At 47.1% G+C, this 23964-nt stretch overlaps 1 protein-coding gene and 1 long non-coding RNA gene across 5 annotated transcripts in view; one reads left to right on the top strand and one right to left on the bottom strand.

Annotated features, from left to right (window-relative positions):
• LOC113584297 (carbohydrate sulfotransferase 8) overlaps positions 1–23964 on the bottom strand; it is a 138133-nt gene that overhangs the window by 43074 nt on the left and 71095 nt on the right. The gene's annotated exons all lie outside the window — the stretch shown is intronic.
• LOC113583465 lies at positions 18106–19681 on the top strand. The gene is made up of 3 exons (XR_003411294.2): positions 18106–18728; positions 19085–19213; positions 19383–19681. It is a non-coding gene; the product is annotated as an uncharacterized LOC113583465 (long non-coding RNA).

The raw sequence follows: 23964 nt of genomic DNA on the forward strand, positions 1-23964 counted from the left end.
TGTGTTGGTATTGTATTGTTTCGGTGTTGGTACTGTGTTGGTATTGTATTGTTTCGGCGTTGGTACTGTGTTGGTATTGTACTGTTTCGGTGTTGGTGTTGTACTGTTTTGGTGCTGGTACTGTGTTGGTATTGTATTGTTTCGGTGTTGGTACTGTGTTGGTATTGTATTGTTTCGGCGTTGGTACTGTGTTGGTATTGTACTGTTTCGGTGCTGGTACTGTGTTGGTATTGTACTGTTTTGGTACTGGTACTGTGTTGATACTTTTCTGATACTATGCTGGTACTGTGCTGGTACTGTGCTTGTTTTGTGCTGATACTGTGCTGGTTCTGTATTCTGGATGTTAAAGAGCACTTAAAGCAGAGCTGCCATGCCTTTTAGTGGGAGTTCTGTGACTAATCTCTTGTTCTGTGACTAATCTCTTGTGTGCTAGCTTGGTAGCATTTTGCACTTGTAAGGATGCTGTACTGTGTATTTCATGCTCTGTTTGATGGTGTAATGATGGAGGAAGTGGTAATAGAAAAGCCCCAAACAACAGAATCTCGGTCCTGTAGAATTAGTCGTGCGGAACATCATTTCCTCAATTTCATGTCACACCTGAACCTCAGTGGCTGGACACACAGGGTACGTGAAAACTGCAGGGTGTTTCATCTCCACAAGCAAAACCTTCTTACCAAATTTTCTTCACTGTTGATATTTAAAAGCCCAGATAATGTGGCCATAAATGTTCCACGGGAAAGATCTGCTCATGAATGCCTGATGTGGTGTAGAGCGTATGTGTTCAGTTTTCAGTAAATTATCAAGAACGCCACTGTCAGTTAGTGTTAACACCAGTGTTTAATTTCACATTGTGTCGGCCTTCATCAACCACACACGCAGTAATGAAGTTCTCTGGATGTATGATGATTTATGATAAGCAACCGAATATCACCTTTTCCTCATCGCTGCGGGTGTTTGTGTGTCTGTGAGGCCAGAGGTTGAGGGAGAGGGAGAAGAAGAGGCAGAGAGAGGTGGATGAGTAAAAGAATGAGAGAAGAGAGGGAGAAAATGAGAGAGCGAGAGCGAGGCAGGCTGTCGTGCTGAGGCTCTTTTAATCCCCTGGACGGCGCCGGCCCGGACGCCCTCAGCAGTGCATCTGCATTACAGCAGGGTGAGTTACTGCTCTGCTCTGTTGCTTGCGTTCAATTAATCAGCCCCCACAGCACCAGCCGAGAAGGGAAAAGAAATCTATACCAATCAGCCGAGATTTGTTCTGTTTGTCTCAGCGATAAAGACAGATTTACACAAGCTTGGCTGCAGAAGCAGATTCATGCCTCCTGATCTGGTGTTCTTTATTAGCTGAGGAGTAAATTACGGAGTGGCTTCTGCCAGCGCGGCTGCCTGCCCAACCTCGGAATGGGACTGGGGCTCAGGACCGGGGCTTGGACCCACTCTGCAGCGTAACGCGGGCTTGCCGTAACGGGTTCCCCTCCTGAACTTTATGTCGAATGCAGGCCAAGCAGCCTGGCCGCTGTGAGCCCCTTTAATAAGCTTAATGTCCACGCCGATTAATTAACATTTCCTATTAGTCAGACCGCTGCCATATTATAGTCATTACAGGGCATATAGTCTATAGTTCTTGCTCTCTCTCTCTCTCTCTCACACAGACACACACACACACAAATTACAGGCCTTACTAAAGGTACAGTTAGTGTTTTCTTTTTGGTTGTGAGCTGATGAAATACTAACACTACTGTGGACTAACTTCATGAGAGTACACACTAATATCCTGTCATACTTCAGTGTCTCTGGGAATGTATTACCTTACCTGGCCTCTCCTTGGGGTCTTTGAGGATCAGTTTTTTTGGAGAATATCTTTGGTGCCTTTGAGAATTAAGTATCTCATCCAGAGAATGCTTTTTTCCCCCACTGATATGGCAGCTGAGGGCTTGTCTGGCCACTGATACCTTACAAATAGGAAAACTGCAAGGCTATTGATTTTGTAGCAGCATGGTATGTCCATGTAGATCGGCAATTTCTCAGAAGTCTCAAAGCTAATATGTTTTGGAGCCAGACATTATATCACTGGTCTACACTCTCATGAAGGTCCCATAGCATGCTTCTGTATTTGATTCACCCTGGGACCTTTTGGATTTGACCTACAGTAGCATCTGGATTATTAGAAATAGGACAGCAATCAAGGTCTTCACTGTCTTCTATGCTGTGGGGCGTGAATCGTTAGTGAATCATAGCTGATCAGGTTGAACGCTGCCTCTCTCGTTTTAAACATCATCTACTTCATCACCATCCAATCCTGCGTCCTGCCATGTCCACCCTGTCAAAGTCACACCCGTCCGTTACTTCGTCCACTGAAGAGTCATACAGCTGCCTTGTCCAATCAAGCAGCACTTTTGTTTGCTCATGTTTATGAATGTTTAACCCGTCAGTCATCCTGTTCTTCAATCCTATTGGCTAATGCAGGCCCCTGATTGATTTGCCGTGGTAATGTCCCAGGTTTCGTGCAGTCTCTGCTCGACAGGTCTGGAGAAACAGGTTTTTGAAACTTCTGCAGAACAAATGCAGTAGAAGGGGCTGGAAACTCCAAAAAGTTTGTTAATGTGACATTGAGAATGTGACAGTCTATCCTTCCTTAGTGAGCCACGGGAAGAATGTCCTTCCCAGAGTGCAGTGCTGGCCTCCGGAACGCCTCTCCATGGCCCTCCCCCCCACGTCACTGCTCTGGCTCCAGCCGTGACATTTCACTGAGCCTCTCCATCGCCCGATGAGCTCATAAAGTCAAAACTGACATTCCCCGGGATGTTAAAATGCTCCACAACCTGTCAAAGGTACAGTTCCACACGATGGGCTGTTCAGATTACAATTTCTCCCTCTCTATCCATCTCCCTTGATTTCTCACTCCCGCTATCCTTCACTCACCTCCTCTTCCTATATTCTACCTTATCCTATTCTCTCTCTCTCTCTCTCTCTCTCACTCTTGAAGGCTATTTTAAGGAATTTTCTTTGTGGCATGCAACCAGTGAATTCTTGCTTGAGCAGACAGTGTTTCTTATGGACATACTAAGGCTATGTAGCCCAGTTACTAGTGAGCCCATTTTAAATGATGTAAGTTAATGTTGTAAGTTAATGGTATAAATGTGCATTGAGAATGTAAATAAACCCATCTTCCTCTCAGGCCTTAACTGGAAAACGAACCACACAAGGTGTCTGATCAGAAGTCTGGGGGTGGTGAGTGGGGGTAGGCGTGTCCTCACAAAGACTGCAGTGGCACAAAATGTCGAAGGCTATTGGCTATTTTTCCTTGCATTTGCATACAGTAGCTCTCTCTCTGTGCTTTGGTTCTTGGGAGTGAGTGACGTTTCAACTGCGTAGCCTATTTCTGGGATTCTGTGAGTGAGCAATGCTCAGAGGGGATTTGATCTTCCCCATGTCTCACGCAGCTGAGCAACATCAGGTGAAGTTTGACTGAAATGTTTTCTCAAGAGATGACGGATACACACACACACACGCACGCACACACACACACGCATACGCACGCACACACACACACACACGCACGCACGCACGCACACACACACACGCATACGCACGCGCACACACACACACGCATACACACACACACACACACACACACACACACACACACACACACACATATATATATATATATTATATATACATATATATACATACATACAAACTCACACACACACACTCACTCACACATGCACTCACACATACCAACGATGGAGCAAGGGGCTCTATTAACACTCAGCTTTGCTTTTACCATGAGTAACGGAAGCAGACTGGAAACGTGTACTTAAACGTGTGAGACAGATTGTGTGAGCTCGGCTTGCTGGCCTCTGAAGCCAGATTTGGGAGCATGCTGTAATCTACTGTGCTCTGCCAAGATTAGTGACCTGAAAATCCGCTTTCAGTCCAATTCCCAATTCATTACAGTATGTTGATGACAGCGCTGGGGGACTGGTGACTCACGAAAAATTGATGCAACCAAAGATTATGCAAATCCGTAAGCAGCAGCTTGATGAAACCAGACGTATTTACGTATTTCAGTCCAGTTAGATCGGAGATAACAGCCCAGTATTGAACATTTTAGATGCAGAACTTTTATTTTCCTTTTAAAGGCTCGAGGCTGTTCCAAACAGTGTGTGATCCCGTCATGCACAATCACCACCCCCACTCCTCTCCTACCTCACCCTGACCGTCTGCGTGTCTGATGGGAGCGTCAAACACCACATCAGCGGCGAGGCCTGTCTGTTCTCCACCGCTTGGCTGACTGTGGAATGTGAAACCCCCTGGGAGGGGCGGGGATGAGAGCCAGGCGCTTATTTATAGAAGCCTAATTGGCTTAATCGGTAAATTAGTGCTGTGATTGATTTGGTATTGAGCACTGGTGGTCTGCGGATCCGTTTAATGGGCGGCAGTAATGTGGCAGGAGCCAAGGCAACGTAATTCGCGAGCACCGCTGCTCCCAAATCTCCCCGTGGTGCCCGCTGGATGCCAGCCTCCTGCACAAGACTGCTCCACCCCTGTACCAACGCTCTGCTCCACCCCTGTACCAGTGCTACACCATAGCTGTACCAACTCTTTGCTCCACCCCTGTACCAACGCTCTGCTCCACCCCATACCAGTGCTACACCACAGCTGTACCAACGCTTTGCTCCACCCCTGTACCAACGCTCTGCTCCACCCCGTACCAGTGCTACACCACAGCTGTACCAACGCTTTGCTCCACCCCTGTACCAATGCGCTGCTCCACCCCTGTACCAGTGCTACACCACAGCTGTTCCAACACGCTGCTCCGAGGTGTATTAGCATGTGTGTTAGCGCCTCTGACATGTGCGTTCCTGAAACCGTGCTAGGATGAATCTTATATTTGCATTCACGTGTCAAATTGTGAGACCATGTATGACATGGGTGGACATCAGGTATGACATCAGATGAACACCTGAGCCCCATTACTTCCACACAATTAACTTTGGGCCAGTAGTGTCACTAAGTCAGCTTGTATATTTTTTTACCCATGTCACATTTACATATATGTATATGTATATGTATATGCTAATCCCTACACTGTTACCTTACTGTCTCTGATTGGTAATATTTTTGTAACCATGTCAAATGCTAGTCAGTCATGGGTCTTTCATACCTGGCCAGTGAAACAAGTCTTAATGCTTAATTGATTAACTCTCATGAGTTACTGGCTCCATTTTTGATAGAAATGTTATGCACAAAAGATCTTCCTCGCAGAAGAGACTGGGTGGAGGTCTATTAATAGTCTCCCTCTGAAAAATCACACCTCTGCCGGAGAGTGAAAATTAATCTGTCTATTCTTGAGAACACCGTGTGTGTGTGTGTGTGTGTGTGTGTGTGTGTATATGTGTATATGTGTATATGTGTATATGTGTGTGTGTGTGTGTTTAATTATGTAACTTCCCCATTCTCTTTTAACCCTCAGCACCAGGCTCTGACTCACTGGGGCCTAATTCAATAATTGCCATTTATCCTGGGTCTCTGTGCAATGCATCATTATGGCGCGCTCATTCAGGCCTTGGTGGGGGTTACCACTACGCCGTCCAGCTCACAGACGCCTCATTATGGTCCTTCAGAGCCTCAGATAAAGCATTACTCGCCCTGTAACAATAGCATGGCCTCACTAGGAGGCGAATTAAGTGGGAGGCCTATCCATTTCCTTCCTCCTGGCTCCAGATTGCATTAGTCACTGAGAGAGAGAGAGAGAGAGAGAGAGAGAGAGAGAGAGAGAGAGAGAGAGAGAGAGAGAGAGAGAGAGAGAGAGAGAGAGAGAGAGAGAGAGAGAGAGAGAGAGAGAGAGAGAGAGAGAGAGAGAGAGAGAGAGAGAGAGAGAGAGAGAGAGAGATCCTGTATCCACGGGAACTTTTTAATGGATTCCAAATAGAATTGCTCCATTTTCTCATACATCTCCACTGGTTAATGACAAAGTTGGATGGATGTTTTTGCCCATGGACAGAATTACATAAAGGTTTGTGATGTAAATGTCGATACAAAGCTCATGGATGAACTGCACGAGGAAACAAAGACACTGTGTGTTCACTGCACGGACATCCGTCTGAAGAGGGCATACAGAATAGGTTTCTATATTCATCTGCTTCATTATTATGGTTTATTTTGAGTGGATCAAAGTGGTCTCCCTGTCAGTCTGTCGGGGGGTGGGGGGGGGGGTGATACAGCCAGTCTGGTCTCTATCAATCAGTCATGGGGGTGGGTGGAGCCAGTCTGGTCTCTAACAATCAGTCGTGGGGGTGGGTGGAGCCAGTCTGGTCTCTATCAATCAGTCGTATGGGGGGGTTGGGGCCAGTGTGTTGTCTGAAGGCTGCGGCTAGCCCTGAGAGGCCGCGGTCCGGCCTGAACTCTCATCTAATTGCAGATTTGCCATTATTGCTTGCCCTGTTCCCCAGACGGGTGGCATTTTCCTGAGGTTAAGCCTCGTCTCCCTTCTGAAGGTTGGTATTCATTCTCAGCCACTCTCGTGCTGGACCTTGCGACGTGTGGCGGCCCATCTGTCTTCCGCAGAGGCCGGGGGAAGGCACTCGGAATTCTCTGGGCGAATCCGCGAAGATGTGGCCTTCTCTTCCTCCGTGAGAAGTCAGGGATCGCCCTGTGGTACGTGCGGGGCCAGACAACAGAGACTGTTTAAGCATCGTGCCTGAGACTGTTGTGTGACGGACCACAGAAGTCATTCCCTGCAGGTGCGGCCCTCACTAAACTGAAACCTGTCAGCCAAATACCTGTGACATTTCCATGTCCATTTTGACGAATACATTCTTCATTCAGAATTAACTGCACACACATGAATTGTAACGTATGCAATTTGGCATTCAGCTTTGCCCATTAAATAAATACATTATCCTTCATACAGTTGATGTGGCTTCGGTTCCTAATTTATTATTATTATTATTCAACAAATATATTTATATTCGCACTGACTGTTGGCCAAGTTTAATTACTTGCTGATTAGAATGAATGTTGTGGGCTAAACCGTCAAAGGCTAAGTGAGGTTGTTTTTGAGGAAACAGACTAGAGCAGCACCTCACTAGAATTCAGTTCTGTGCTGTTTTTTTAAACATATAAATATCTCTCCAAACAGCCTCTGGGTTTAGAGCAGTGGAATCAGTAAGTGGACGAACACAAAACAAACTTTGGGCTCCAGAAGACAGAGGCAGGTCTCTGCATGTTTGGACCCTTGGCTTGAACAGATAGGCAGTTTCATGTCCTCCTCGGAACATAAAGCACTTTTGCCTGAGCCCAATATTAAATGCTGTTGTGCCACAGTCCGTGGGGACGTCCAGGTTGTCTTTCAGTCTTTGTAGATGTCCACATTGTCCCTCGGTCTGTGGGGATGTCCACATTGTCCTGTAGTATCTGAGGATGTCCACAATGTCCCTCAGTCTGTGGGGATGTCCACATTGTCCTGTAGTATCTGAGGATGTCCACGATGTCCCGTGGTCTGTGGGGATGTCCACATTGTCCTGTAATATGGGAGGATGTCCACATTGTCCTGTAGTAGGTGAGGATGTCCACGTGGTCCCCTGGTCTGTAGGGATGCATCCTCATCTCTGGGCTCTGACCATATCCCTCAGCCAGGACTAAGCCACCATGAGGGAAAGCAGATCGGAGATAATCCAGAAGCTCATTGACCACACTTAAAGACTACACGGTAATCTCGGCCTTTAGGACTGTAATCTCTGGCTATTTTCTCTCCTCTGTTGGCTGGAGTTTGTTCATCCTTTCCTTTTGATGCTTTTTTGTGACTCTGTGTCCTGGTATATGACTCTCTGTCCTGGTGTTTGAATCTCTGTCCCGGTGTGTGAATCTCTGTCCCGGTGTGTGAATCTCTGTCCTGGTGTGTGTCTCTTTGTCCTGGTATATGACTCTCTGTCCTGGTGTTTGAATCTCTGTCCCGGTGTGTGAATCTCTGTCCCGGTGTGTGAATCTCTGTCCCGGTGTGTGAATCTCTGTCCTGGTGTGTGTCTCTTTGTCCTGGTATATGACTCTCTGTCCTGGTATATGACTCTCTGTCCCGGTGTGTGAATCTCTGTCCTGGTGTGTGTCTCTTTGTCCTGGTGTGTGACTCTCTGTCCTGGTGTTTGAATCTCTGTCCTGGTGTGTTTGCCTGATGGGATGTAGGACCGATGACATTTCTGTTTTTGACAGGACCACGAGGCGTGTTTAATTCACAGCTTTATGATGGTCTGAGCAGACACAGTGTCTTTGCACAGTTTCCTTTCAACATTTTGATTTTTGTAGGTACCAGAGCTGAACTAATATCTTCCATGTCAGGGGGTTTGGGGGGTGGGGGGTGGTGTGTGTGAAGGGTGGAGTCCTCGCAGGTCTCCAGTCCTCCACATCTCCAGTAAGACTGCGTGGAGAGGTCTCACAGAGTCAGTTTTACAGCGGGTTGCATCATTTGGAAGAAACCGCTTTCTTGTGGATTTAACCTTTCTAGCTTCATGTCTCCCACAAGCGTGTGTGGGAGAGGAAGGGGTGGGGCCTCCGGACACTTCGCCATGTAATTTGGAGGAGAGAGCTGGGTCATCTGGAACCCTGGGGAGACCCATTTGCCTCGTTTTCATGATGTTTCATTTTGGGGAGATGGAGCACGGGGCAACCTATGCTGTTCTCTAGGGAGAGCTGTAAGGTCTGGGCAGCTCCTGGCCAGTCCGGGTCACTCTGGGCTGCTCTGGGTCACTCTGTGTTACTCTGGGTCACTCCAGGTAACTCCGGGCCACTCTGGGCTGCTCTGGGTCACTCTGTGTTACTCTGGGTCACTCCAGGTAACTCCGGGTCACTCTGGGCTGCTCTGGGTCACTCTGTGTTACTCTGGGTCACTCCAGGTAACTCCGGGCCACTCTGGGCTGCTCTGGGTCACTCTGTGTTACTCTGGGTCATTCTGTGTTACTCTGGGTCACTCCAGGTAACTCTGGGTCACTCTGGGCTGCTCTGGGTCACTCTGTGTTACTCTGGGTCATTCTGTGTTACTCTGGGTCACTCCAGGTAACTCTGGGTCACTCTGGGCTGCTCTGGGTCACTCTGTGTTACTCTGGGTCACTCTGGGCTGCTCTGGGTCACTCTGGGCTGCTCTGGGTCACTCTGTGTTACTCTAGGTCATTCTGTGTTACTCTGGGTCATTCTGTGTTACTCTGGGTCACTCCAGGTAACTCTGGGTCACTCTGGGATGCTCTGGGTCACTCCTGGTAACTCTGGGTCAGTCTGGGTAACTCTGAGCTGCTCCATGCTGCTCTGGGCTCACGGTAGCATGAGCCTGCAGCTAATAGCTCTTAACAGCCTCTACATAGTGGTGTCCTGAAGTGCCTCTGTCGATGTCTGGATGTCGAGACACAGAACTCAAAGCGAGCTCCTCCACTTTATTACATTCATCAACTTTCAACTGACGAGAACGTTAAACTTACAAATTAATTTGCTTCTTAAAGTGAAATTGCATTCGTGCACATCAGAGAAGTCCTGAAGCCTTTGCTCTGTGTACAATATATCTCGTGCTCACATGTGTGTACTGTATGATTCACGCACTTGACCTAACCTTCTCTATGCAGTCACACATGTGTGTATGTGCTAGACACACGGGCCCATGTAAAGGTACACTGCCACGCTTATCTACACTGACTAGCCAGAAACCCATAATGCAAGATGATGAAGTATAATTATCACGCTGTTACCACAATCATTCAGATGTGTGATAAAGCTTCGTGCTGGTGGGTAATCCGTGTCCCCTAGCCCTTGGTAATCTGGAAAAGGTGTGCTGGGGTTGCGGTACAATGGTGATGAGCCACAGAGGCATTCGGATCAGAACCTCTGCTGTAGCGAAGCCTTTGGTTCTGTCTGACTGCACTGGATGTTTGTCCAGAAGAACCCTACTGGAATTAGCCCAGCAGAACTCGGACACGATGGACAGATCTCCTCAAAGGAGCTCGAACGGTCTGGCAGGTCTGAGGAGAATATCTGGGGAGTGAAAATCTAGCAGTGTGTTGAACAGGAAATAGGATTTTCCACTCAGTTACCTGGCGTGAACTTGAGGCTCTGAATTTGCCAGTTGTATCTCAGTAGTGAAGGGACTGGACTAGTAATCAGAAGGTTGCCAGTTCAAGCCCCACTGCTGCCAGGTTCCACTGTTGTGCCCCTGAGTGAGACCCTTAACCCACAAGTTATGTTCAGTCAGAATTGTAAGTTGCTTTGGGTAAGTGTCAACTAAATGTCATTTGCTTTTGGACTAGAGGTTACATTGATGTCCCATGACATGAATCGTGTCCACCTGTATCATCATTTCAAACTTTGAAACTCACATGCTTGCACCAGGCCTCTTAAACTCTGGCTGAGCCCCGACTTTGGTCTATTGACAGATCTGTGCACTTATATATGAATTGCTATTGCATAATCTGTACTCATTTTTATAATGATCTCAGTTTAGTTTAACCCATAGTCCTGTCTTTATATTATTCTTAGATTTCAAATTATTTTTGATCAACACACAAGCCCGTCTTCGGTTATGAACTGTTTTCAGTTCTGCAGTATGGCTGCCTGACCAGGGTCTTCACAGTACTGCACAGTTTATTGTTGTCCTGCTTCTCTGCAAGAGTTGCATATCAAGCCCTTTGTGTGTGGCTGCTGTTTGGGTGTGTTCCAGGCTACACAGGCAGGGCTTATTGTAGGAGTGACAGCTGAATGTCCCTGAATACAGTCTTTTCGCACACCTTTGATGTGCCATATTGCTGAATAATGCATGCACCAATCTGGCAACCCTCTATGCAGCAGCCTAATGCCATTATACAACCTGGCAACCCTTGTCGCCGAAACAAATACTACTATATGAGTTCTGAAAGCGGAGGGGGGCAAAGAACATGAGGGGATTTTTAATTGAATTTTTTTAATAAGTCCACACAGCAAGTATTGCTCAGACAAGATAACACTCTGTAATAAAGCACACTCCCCACCCTAATGAGAGGAACGCCTGCACCACCTCATTTACCGTGTCACATCCAAGAGGATAAATATTTGATGAGTTGGAGGGATGAATAGAAAATAAATAACAAATAAATGTGTGTGGTGGGAGGGGCCTCCTGCATCTAAGAGAACATTTTAATGTATTCCAAATAGAATTTGTCTAAATAGAATTTGGTCCTATACAGGCTGATCTCACCACTGGTTAATGACATTCAAGGTCCTATACGGGCTGATCTCGCCACTGGTTAATGACATTCAAGGTCCTGTATGGGCTGATCTCACCACTGGTTAATGACATTCAAGGTCCTATAAAGCCTGATCTCACCCCTGGTTAATGACATTCAAGGTCCTATACGGGCTGATCTCACCCCTGGTTAATGACATTCAAGGTCCTATACAGGCTGATCTCACCACTGGTTAATGACATTCAAGGTCCTATACAGGCTGATCTCACCACTGGTTAATGACATTCAAGGTCCTATACGGGCTGATCTCACCCCTGGTTAATGACATTCAAGGTCCTATACGGGCTGATCTCACCCCTGGTTAATGACATTCAAGGTCCTATACAGGCTGATCTCACCACTGGTTAATGACATTCAAGGTCCTATACGGGCTGATCTCACCCCTGGTTAATGACAGTGGCTTCCAACTTATCAACACGCTTACATAAGGTTCTGTGACGTAAACACCAATGTGAACACACTGGGGTAAATTGCCGAAGATATAAAACAAAAACAAAACATCATTTAATGGTGTTATTGAGACAGTGAGAGAAAGACAGAGGACGATGGAGGCAGATGGAGGCAGAGCACTCGAAGGCCTGTTTCCCTCACAGGGTGGTGTTCACATGGGCTGGGTGGTGGCGGTGTCGCCCGCAGTCTGGAGGTGACTGCAGCGGAGGCTCTTTGGCTACTAACGAGGAGTGCTGTGGTATGACGCTAGTGCTATATGACTAACACTCCATGAGCTAGCCTCCAGCTAAGGCTGTGTGTAGGAGGAGAGAGAGAGAGAGAGAGAGTGGGAGAGAGAATGTAATAGGGAGAGAGACAAAAAGACAGAGGGAGAGAAATGGAGGAGGAGACTAGGAATAATCAATGCCATTTAATAAGATAAAGTCCACTAAGACAGTTCTACTCTTTGTCTCAGCACATGGTTCCCTAAGCAACAGAAGCGCGGTCATTCCTGTGACCCCACCTGCAGCGTGTGTCCATTTCTCATATGCAGGCACGAGTTTGGCTGAAAGTGTTAATGCCGTTAACATTAATGTGAATCAGCAGCCAAGGTGCAGTCAGGCTCCATTACGTCCAATCTGTTGTTAACCACGACCGCGTTTTCAGCTGAACTCTCCATTCAGTAACTTTGTTTGTTTCCTTATTTACCCGATGTGCCACAGGGGGACGTCCCACGGTCTTAGACATTTGGCTTCTGTGGAGAAGAGCTGTTTAAATCTGAGGTGACGTCCGACAATAGCCGGCCCGAGGCACGCCGTGTGCAGGTAAATGACAGGCTGTGGGGAAGACGCCCATTAGGCCCAAACCCCTTGGAGTGACAGGTCTGATGTCGCCACGTCTAATCCTCCGTCAGGAGCTGCACGGAAGAGCGCAATTCCGACTCTACCTCCGTCCGGAGAGTGACACCTTTACACCTAAGCCTCTGGAAGTCTTTAAAATAGATGTTTCTCCATCAGATGCACAGAACTGCCCCTCCTGCCTGCCGACAGTCCTCGTGCAAGCTCGCGCACACCCTGCCCCTGGGAGAGGCCGCAGAGAACATCTAGAAGAATTCAGCCGGAGGATGGGGAGACCTCACTGAGCACAGGCACGTGCAAGCATTGACACGCACGTACGCACACATGCGTACGTGCACGCCTGCATGCACATGCGTCCAAGCAATGCATCCATGCAGATGAGCACATTCCATAAGTGAGGGAACGCTCATTGTGACTTAATAGTGGCGATGATGGTAAATCAGAAAATTGATTATTTACAATAATTGAAAAGAGAAGGAAAGCAGGAGGATGTTTCTGCAAAGAGATTCTGAGTGCAGAAACACTCCAATGTTTCAAACACTCTGCCTGTCCGGATCAGAGCTCTCACACTAGGAGCAATATGTCAGACCGCAGACTTTAACACAAGTCACCACCCAACACTGCTTTAGGAATACCCTGTATGTGGTTATTAGGCCCTGAAACTGGCTCTGATCTCTTGAAGTTTTGTTGTATTATTTCAAGTCCTCAACCTCCTTGGTCAGAGAGACCTGTATTTGTTTCAGTTTTATTTATAAGTAGGTGTACACTTAATGGTTAAGACCTAACCAGAGACGTATGGGTAGTAGCCTTTAACTGTAATGCTCTGCAGAGTGGTTCAGAAGGTCTCGCTGCTTCCCAGTAAAACCCAACGTGAAAGTCCCAGGCGTGCTACTGTAACTGGGATCCTTCAGAAGGCTCCGTCCTTTCTCCTGCTTGGCCACGTGGGATCTGGAGTCCAGCGTCTGGAGTCTTTCTGCGGAGGGTTGATAGCGTGACCCCGTTGAGAGGGAGCAGGTTTGGGAGTGCAGGCCTCGCTGAACGAGACCCGATTCATGCGTGGGAGAGGATCAGGCTTCCGTGTACAGCCGGGCAGGCGTGCAGGGTGGACAGCCTGGCAGGCAGGCGCCGAGCCTGCAGCCCCGCTGCCTAACAGGCACACGCACGGATCGTGCGGCGTTTTGCTTGGTCTCTCTCAACCCTGCGTTCTAAAGCCTAACAGGCACACGCTCCAACCCTCCAGCTTTCTCTTGCCTGTCTCTCCCGATCCGCCCAGCCGCTCCGTGTGACAGTTTGCTGTTCTTCCTTCTCCTTCCTTCTTTGTTTGTGTTCTTGCGAGTGAGTTCTTTTTTCCTCATTTCTACCAATCAAAATAAGCTCGGTTTCCTGCATGTCAGCTGAGAGAGATGAATGCCTGTCTGACACGGAGCCGCCCAGCGCTCGGCGAGAGGGAGCGAACGTGACTGTGTTGTTCCCTGAGTTGATGCCTGCCTGTGTGCGAGGCTACGATACAGTGCAGAGTATAGAGTTGAGGTTTAGACTTAGTGATAAGTTTAGAGTTGCTCTCTCTCTCTCTCTCTCTCTCTCTCTCTCTCTTTCTCACACATTCCTACTTTCTCCTCTCTTTGTCAATCTCTCTGACCCTCCCAACTTTAGCAGGCTCTCTCCTGTTCTTCCCCCCGCACCCCATTATCTTCCATTATAACGCTCGGGGGTGCAGTTAACTGGCAATAGTGGCTACACTGAAGCTCATTGAACATTTTATGATGCACTGCAAACAGTACAGTAGCTGAGTGTTACACGGGGGTGGAGTGGGGGCGACCGTCTAGTGACATTCAGTCTAGCACAACAAACACACAGTGAGACTTGCTCCTTCAAGACAGTGAAACTCAATCATCTTTGTGTCGTGTCGTGTTAGGTAGACGTCATCACGGCTGAGAAGATTAGGATCAGCCTGACCATGCTAGTGTGTTTCCGTACCCACGGGGATGGAGCCTGTTGTGATCAATGTCGCGGGACACGAAGACATGCTTGTCTTGCGTAATTCGGTTATGGAGGCCACTGGGACACCATAAGGACATAAGAGGTGTAAGCAGGGTATGGGTTATGGCCCAAACTTTGATTGAAAGGCTCAATATTGGTTTCATTTCTCTTTTATAGATTTATAGCAGCAGAAAAATGGCTTGCAGCACGGGTAACCTGCCACTAGGTGTCAGATCTGAGTTAATGTGCGTTGTGTTATTCATGCATTGAGCCATGGTCCATGAAATCTGCTACCTAAACCACGCTGGACCACAGTGGACCATGCTGGACTTTGCTGGGCCATGCTGGACTTCGCTGGACCACCCTGGACCACGCTGGACTTCACTGGACCACCCCGAACCACGCTGGACTACGCTGGGCCACACTGGGCCACGCTGGACCACGCTGTACCACACTGGTGCAAGACACATCACTAAAATCTATTGTGCAAAGCTTTCACTCCACAACAAGCGATGCTGCAGTTTTTCTTCAAGGTTTTCTGTAGCAGGTTTTGCAGGAAGAACAGTAAAGCCAGTAAAAGCAGCCCAGCGCTGAAATGTCCTGCTCCGCAAAGATCGTCTGCCTCAGACTATGGCCATGGCTCTGTCTGAAACGTGCCGGTCCTCCCGGTTACATGTGCCAGTGCGCGTTACTAATGTTCCGTTTAACAAAACCATCACCAGTGAGCTAGGCTGCTTTTTATCACTACTGGCAAACTGTAACCTCTGAGTGCCGCAGTGAGTTTCTCCACAACCCTCCAAGATATGCTGCTGTCCTGAGTACACTGCAAGGGACTGTGAAAATGCGGCTATTTATGGAGTATCGTAGCTTTGGCTTCCACTCCAGGTGGACACTGACAGTAATATGAGGCTTTTGTTAACCCAGTTGGGAAAGAAACATCTAATCTCCTTGGTGCTTTCAGTCATCTGAGGAGGTGCTTTCAGAGGCACTGCGATTGAGTGCAGTGAAACAATCACAACCCTCACCAAGCGACTGAATCGCGGTTTTATTGGATTATGTTAGGATGAGTGAAAGCTGAGATTAGTGTGTGGAATTGGTCGGCTAGCGGAACATCCTCTCAGCATACAGACCCCCCCCCCACTCCACACCCCCGCACACTTTTTTGAGTGTAGAACTGTCAATTATATCAGCCAGAAAAGGGTACTTACCTGGTGAATGTGTGTTGAAACGCGTGGAAGTCATTCAGAGGGACCAGAGAGAGGAAGAGAAAAGAGAAGAGAGAGAAAAGCGTGGGGGAGAGAGAGAGAGAGAGAGAGAGAGAGAGAGAGAGAGGGGAGAGAGAGAGAGAGAGAGAGAGAGAGAGAGAGAGAGAAAGTGGGGGATGGGAGAAGAAGAGAAAACACAATTAGCACTCAGAAGAAATAATGTTTTGCATTTCATTCACTTCACTGATGGATTCCACTCATCTGTGTTTCCCTGTTTTTCTTGCACTACTGTGAGAAACACCTGAGAAATCCCAAGTGTATAGTCTGTTCCCGTGAGAAAACAAAACCCAGTGGAATTCTTCAGGGTCCACTAGACCCAAAAGCACTGAACCATGCAAGACTGCAGAAGCCATCAGATGCTTCACCCTACTGTCTGTCTCTCTGTATCTCTGTCTGTCTGTCACTCTCTGTGTCTGTCTGTCTTCTCCCTCCAGCTATAAGCTAGAAGCCAGATCACAGAGCTGAGTCCATACACACTACATAAACCAGATCACAGAGCTGAGTCCACACACACACACACACACTACATAAACCAGATCACCAGGTCACAGAGCTGAGTCCACACATACACATTACATGTGTATGGACTCAGCTCTGATATCCACTCACCTGCTCACCTGATTAAGATGTAGTTTGACGTAACTTCCCTTCAAAATTACTCCAATTTTCTCCACTTTTTAAAATGACACTTGCTGACTCCCAATCCTCAGAATTCATGGGCCTTTATTGAGACATAAACTGTTAATAAAATATAATTGCATTTCCATGACATTAGCTTTCCTAGGCCCTTTGCGATTAATCAGCCGGCGCGTTAAAGAGGAGCTGTCTAGCTCCGGCTCCAACAGTGAGCCTTAATAATTCCCCTCATCTCGCATGTCAACGGTGGCTCGGCCTCTGACAGCCCCGCATTCACCGGCCACTAATTAAACCCCTGTGACCAATCAGGGTCATGTGCTGGATGGAAAATTTGTATAATTAGAGGGTTAGATGGGAAAAAATGATAAAGAGTGTCACAGTGCAAAGATCACCTACTCTGATGAATATTAATAGGGGAGAGTGAGAAAGTGAGGGGTCTTTAGAGGTCAATTAAGGTAGCAAAACTCATTATTTATTTAAGAGACATGGAATAGTTCAGGTAAATAATGTGTGTGTGTGTGTATATATATATATATATATATATATATATATATATATATATATATATATATATATATATATATATATATATATATATATATATATATATATATATCAGTTCAGGCTTGTGGGATGGATTATATAAATGTTTTCGTTTAATGGTAAAAACAGGTATACTGTGTAGTAGTCTCCTGTATAGCATCAGTGGCATATTAGAAAATGTTAATTTCTCACTAGTGCTTGACAGTTGCTATGAAAACAACAACATTAATCACACTTAATTCAACGTAATCAGGTGTAATTGACAAAGTAACTGTTTTGAGTCAGGTAATATGATTAGATTATTAAGGTTGATTACATTACCGCTTGCTGAGTCTGGGTATTATGTGTGTGGGGGTGTGTCTGTGAGTGGGTATGTGTGTCTGTCTGTGGTCGCTCAGGGCCTTGACGATATTTCAGGAGGTGTGTTTTATGGTTTCCTGTTTCTGGGTTTAAACTTAACTACAAGACTTTAGGCTATTTGGTGTAACCTTACAAAACACCTCAATGTGACACAACAGTGACTTTCTTTTCATATGGAGAATACCTTGAGATATATGAAATTTCAGGATTCTTAAGTATGACACTGACAAAATCTAATTTTTAAAAATTCTGTGCATTTGGCAGACATGCGTGTCCAGAGCGACTTACAGTTTTCAGTCATGTTACAGAAGTAGGCAAGTGTAAAGTTAGGAGTCTTACCCAAGGTCTGAGGTCACCACTACACAGTACCAGCCTAATGACAGTCATTGATACAATATTGTTACCCACTATACTGTCATTGTAATAACAGGCATTGATACAGTGTTGTTACCCACTACACTGTACCAACCTAATAACGGGCATCGATACAGTGTTATTACTCACTAATATCCACAAAATATCTTTACACCGCATCATAAGAGTTCATATCATGTCACAGTTATTTATTTCATGACTAAACCACTTCAGGCATGACGGTTCCTGCTCTGTAATCCCAAGCGGCAGGGCGAACACTGCTGCTTATTATCCGCTCTCTCAGAATTCCGGCCCTGGAAATAATAAAGCGTCACGTGACAGGCACATCATGTCTCCTAGTGGCCAGTCTGTGGACAGGGGCCGGGACCTGCAGAGTGGGACGGGTTGGGCTTACATGAAGAGTCTGTCATTGCCAACCAAAATCTGCTTCTTGCCACTTTTCTAAATGGAAACCCACCGAGCGTGACTAAGAGGCCTCTCTGCACCGCCATGCAGAACGTTCCGCCAATTACCCGAAATCAAAGATGGTTGTTGTTAGGATTTTTTTCTCACGTACCCTGGGACTGAGTCAGACGCGACATACATCCAGCTCCGGCTGCACAGCGCTTACTGGACACCTGTGTCTAACCACACGCTCATTAAAAGGCAGACGACTCCAGGAAGTGGAGACCTTAATCTGTGGCTTAGACAAAAGGAGGGAAAGAGATTCCCAGAGGGAAACCGGCTGGAATGTGACATGCACGTCGCGGTCCGTGTGTGGAGATGAGCAGCAGACCCGTATTTCGAGGCCAGATTAGATCTGGTGGGGGTTTTCAGCCCGAGGAGACAAGATAAATGAACACAATTTGTGCTCCTTTGTTATTTCCAGCGTTGGCCGTTTCCCTGACCTCCAGCGGGCCGGTGGAGAGAGACAGTGCTTGGTGCCTGATCGCAGTGATCTGGACGCGATCTAATGAGGCCATCTTTCAGCGCGGCTATGAGGAGTCATGCGTCTGACTGCGTCGGTCCGCTCATGGTCGTCTGGAGTAAGCGCCATCTCTCTTCCTCCTCAGAATGGCTCCACACCTCTTACTTCTATCTTTGCACATAAGTACTCAGTAGGGCAGAGGTGGCTCTGTGATTAAGGTACCTGATTTGTAATCAGAAGGTTGTTGGTTCAAGTGCCACTGTTGCCACTGTGGGGCCCCTGAGCACGACCCTTAACCCTCAGTTGCTGAAGTTGTACTCAGTCATAACTGTAAGTCACTTTGGACTAGCTAAATGCCATAAGTGTAAATAGACAAAACCCTGCTAGTTTAGAGCCTTTGTTTTGAGACATAAGATCGACAAGGCGTGCATCAAGGTTCTATTATAATACCTGCCAGCCTCTGTTGTGTTTTAGTAAGTAAAATCAATAGAGGCAGTGAGAGGAACAGCTGGTGACGCCTCCTGGTGGGAGCTTGTTCGTACACCTGCAGAGCAGTGCTGGCCTATGACTCCTCCAGGCTCAACTCACAAAGATTTACACCAAGTACAGTGGAATTCACCAAATTCATTCATTTTATACTTATGAAGTTATAAAAAAATCTAAAGTCCTTACATGGGCTGTTATTTATCAGGGGTCTGAGTAACAGTACTGACTGTCCCCTCTCTCCTTCTCTCTCCTCCTCTCTCCTTCTCTCTCCTCCTCTGCGTTTCAGGTGCAGCCGTCCTGTTTTTGGACCCGTGTACAGATGGCTATTTCTGTAGGATGATGAGACCCACACACTTTCACATGGGAGCATATCAGTTGTAGGAGACATCGTGAATGCAGCTGAAATGAACTCGCTTCCCCCATGGCCCCCTGTGACATCGTCCACTATGTTTATGTGTTTCTATGTTTATCTGAGTGTGCTGCTACCAAGCTTAATGCTGGCATCATTGAGGTAACAGATGCGAGCGGACCTCCCACCAATCACACAGTGGAAACAGGTGTCACATGACCACTCTGCAATAAAACCAAATGCAGTAATGAGATTTGAAAAGTGTACTGCTGCTCAGCCAACAATCTAGTGTTTCCACATGCTCATTTAGCAGGACAAATACTACACTTCATGACAAATACTGCACTTTATGACAAATACTGCACTTCATGACAAATACTGCACTTCACAATCAACCCCAAGGCACAGGCCAGCTCTTCCAGCCCTCTCTGTGGATAACACAGTGCACTTTGTATTATTTTTTAAATCTTTATGATGTCATTATTAGTTTCATTCCTAACATTCCTAACATTCAAAATTCATCTTTTAGTAATTTTTTATAAAAATCCTACCAATATATCCTATGCCACGTTTCCTGTAGCAACTGCCGTTGTAACACACTTGTAATGTGTGGCACAGTACACCAAACTAAACTAGTCAAACCTGGCAATGAGAACAGTGAGACTTCTGTATTCCCACTGTATCCATTCATTGTCCCGTGAGCTCGGGGGCTGTGGTGAAGGCCCCCCCCCCCCCAGTTCACGTTTAATGACCTGAAGCGTCGGGGCTCTGTCGGCGTTGCAGCGGCGCAGTGACCCCATGCACGTCCAGACACTCTGCTTGAACGTCCTCTGAAGCACTGAACTTTTCTGCTCTTTTTCCCCTTCTGTGGCTTTTGTTTCAAAACACCTCATGAACCTGGATTGCAACTTACTCCAATTCTCACTCGCACACTCACTAACTCACTCACTCACTCACTCACAGTTAGCAAGCAGAAAATCCTCCACTAGGTGTCACTACTGGGGAAAAACTATAACAGGGGGAACTATTTCACAGAGGGGCTTCACACCAATGACTCTGCGCCTTTATTTTTCTTTGCTACAGTGGATTTGGGAGATTGGCTTCCATCCATTCTGCATTGAGAAAAGTTCGGGCGGGAGGAGTGCAGCCTTGGTAATTATTTGATACAGATGGAACTTGACTGCTGTTATGGCCACGGCAGGGAGACTCCAGACAGGTCTCATCTCATGACAGATCACCAGGCTGTGGGCTGGTAGGTGCTGTATTGATCACGACCCTGCTGCCTCCAGGAGAGGATGAGATATGAGAGCACCTGTGCAGGTTAGAGGTACCGTGCCTGTGCACGTTTGAGATACTTTGCCTGTGCACATTAGAGCTACCATGAGTGTGCACATTAAAGATACTGTGCCTGTGCAATTTAGGGATATCATGTCCGTGCACGGCAGAGACACCATGACTGTGCATGGCACTAAATGACTCCCATTAAAGTGCTTCCAATCTCATATTGGAATACAACTTAAATACACACTGATGCCAGCAAAATCAGATCGTCCCAGTGTGAATGTATGACAGTCTGGGATTCATTTTGCAGAGGAGCAAATAAATAAACAAAAATAAATAAAAACATTTAACAATAAACAGGTCTCACCATAAAACTCACCAAGAGTAGCTGAGAGCAGAACCTCACAGGCCTGGACAGCCTGCTGTGTCCCCAGAACCAGCTAGTGTGGAACGGACGCTCTGAAAAGCCCGTGAAGTGTGCGCTACTTGGGTCTGTATATTCGGATTTGAAATAATGAGGTGGTCATACTCTTGAGTATATGTTCTAATTGGACTGAAACTGTCCACTGAATATGCTTCCGTAATGTCTCATTCAACACCTTCTCATTCTGCAGAAATGACTGCTCTAAACATTGAGTTCCCATTTGGTCTTCACACTACAGAACTGGTAGAAATACACACACACACACACACACACACACACACACACACACACACACACACACTCCTTCACACATGGGCATGCGTGTAGACATACACACACACACACACCACACCACACCACACACATGCTCAGGTAAACAGTTGCACTGTTTTTTTCTATTGCAAGACTAACCAGTTCAGTCCATTCACCCCGGTTCACCCCGGTTCTAAAGCTCAGCATTACAGTGTGGTTTGCCTGCCCTCTGGTTCTCTTGGTCTTCCCTTGTCTCACTTCCTCCAGTACAGGTTCATGTGGGCAACAGCTGCTGATCCATCACAAGACACAGAATGAGATAAAGACCATGAAGCCATGTCAAGGCCATTGTGTGTGTGTGTGTGTGTGTGTGTGTGTGTGCTATTTAAAACTTCTCACTTCGTTGTTTTAATGATGAACATTGTTATTTGCGATCTATAAAGTAAGGGCGACACACTAGTTTTACTGGGTTTATGGGCTATGAGTGCATGACAACAATTATAAAACATTTTATAGCATTGGAGCATTGGAACAGAGACACAGGTCCAGCAACAGAGACACGGGTCCCGGAACAGAGATACAGGTCCAGGGTATGCCATTATTGGATATTGAAAGGGCACAAACAATATTGGATTATTTATGAGATAACACCACAGATCATATATCAATACTGGCTACATGCAATAGTCTAAACTTTCATCAAATAAACCATCAAGGACTGTTGAGTATTAATCGATCATTTTAAAACAGTAAATTAATCTTTTTCTGACTATCATCTGCCATGTTCCATTAACTCTGCTATGACACCCCCCCCCCCCCCCCCCTTCTACATTCACACAGGGCATCATGTCAAACCAGATACGCTGTCGCCCCACACCTTTCAGACACAGAGGACATTCCTCATCCTCACACACATTCGCTGGCTATCAAAGTGCCGTTTTGAGCTTTCTGCACAAGGGACATGCATCCGTGGCCCCCAGCTCCTATGCCACTGCCGGGTCATGAAAGAAACAGAGACTCATGGATTTATGGGACAGGAGGAATCTGCAATAAAAATGACCACCGAGCAAAACCCGTGCTGTGTCAACCAGCTTAATGGTGATTGGCTGCTTCCAGGGCTGAGGCAGCCAATCGGCTCTCAGCCAGTGTCTTGGGGGGTGGTTTAAGGCTGCTGTCAGTGTACCATGACTTATGGCTGGATGCTCAGTGTGGTTTTTACAGACAATCAGGGCAGTGTTGTGGGAACCTTGGCAGAATTTGGGCTGAGGTGCAGGTGGCAGAGTTAACGGAATGCTTCTCTCAAATGGACCAATCTTGCAAATGTCATTCAGTTCAATCATTCCGTTATATCATTCAGTTAGGGTGTGTGGAGGAGGGCTTCCTTTAAATATACCAATCCACTCGTCTTTACTGATAGCGTGCCATCACGGCAAGCCAGTTGGAACGGTCGTCCCCACAGCAGCGGTCGCTCGACCACATGCTCAGTCTCCACCAGAGACATCCGCACCAGCCGTTGTAGGCATTGCGCAACACATGGACACGGGTGTGGCACACATGTCGTAAAATCGCCTTCTAATGCATGTAGTGCAAGACTGCAATTCGTGTTCTAAAAAGACAGACTCACACACACACACACACACACCGCAACTCCTCTGCGTGTGCTGTCACCTGTGTGCTACATCTCTTTCCTCATACATCATCATGACTTTTAATTAATCATGGCTGTTGGTGGCTGTATCCATTACTGTTCTTGTTTTGCTCTCTGGCTAACGTCACCAGCAGGCTGCAGGCCGCTGCGGTTCTGACCGCCCGACCCTTCTGACAGGCCCGCCGGGCTCACCCTGCCAGTGAGAAGCTCTCCTAGCACAGGACTACAAGAGTCCCTTCTACCTGCTCTCAAGAAAAACAGGGACAGTGAGGAAGAGACAAAGACGGAGCAAAAGAGAAAGACAAAGATGAGCAGAGAGAGAGACGGAACGTTTCTCCGCCGTCTCGCCGTAGCTCATAACCAGCGCGTGGCCAAACAGAGAAACGGCCAAGACCAGGTGGGAAGGGATGTGGACGATGGAGCAGGTCTCCCTCACCCGTGCCCGCGGTCGCGTGACGCAGAAGAGCAGGCGCAGGGACACAGAGCAGACCCCCCGGATCAGAGACGGGAGCAGGGCCGTCAGCCCCCCCGACTGCACTGTGACTTTACTGGGCTTTCCCGATCTATGCGGGTGGAGCTCCACCGGGCTCCTCCACAGCAGCTGAATGTCTTCGCCGCACCACTCTAGTGAGGTGGTGTTCCTGTCCTCTTCACCTTGCCCTGCTTTTACGTCCCTTTTCTAAAAGCAAAGCAAGGCAAACAATCATAATAAAAAACCTTCCACAGGCACACAAACATGATCTTTCTGTCTTTCTCTCATGTCTGGCTCTCCCCCTCCTCGCAGTAGAGGGATTTTAGGACTGTCTGTCTGTGGTGACACAAAGCAGACTGAGATATCACCGCTTTATCTGACATGATTTCACACGTCAGCTCGGTTTTCTCTGTATTAATGCACCTCTATCTTTATCTGAGCA

This window comes from Electrophorus electricus, chromosome 4, assembly GCF_013358815.1.
Source record: "Electrophorus electricus isolate fEleEle1 chromosome 4, fEleEle1.pri, whole genome shotgun sequence".
In the NCBI taxonomy this organism is placed as follows: domain Eukaryota; kingdom Metazoa; phylum Chordata; class Actinopteri; order Gymnotiformes; family Gymnotidae; genus Electrophorus; species Electrophorus electricus.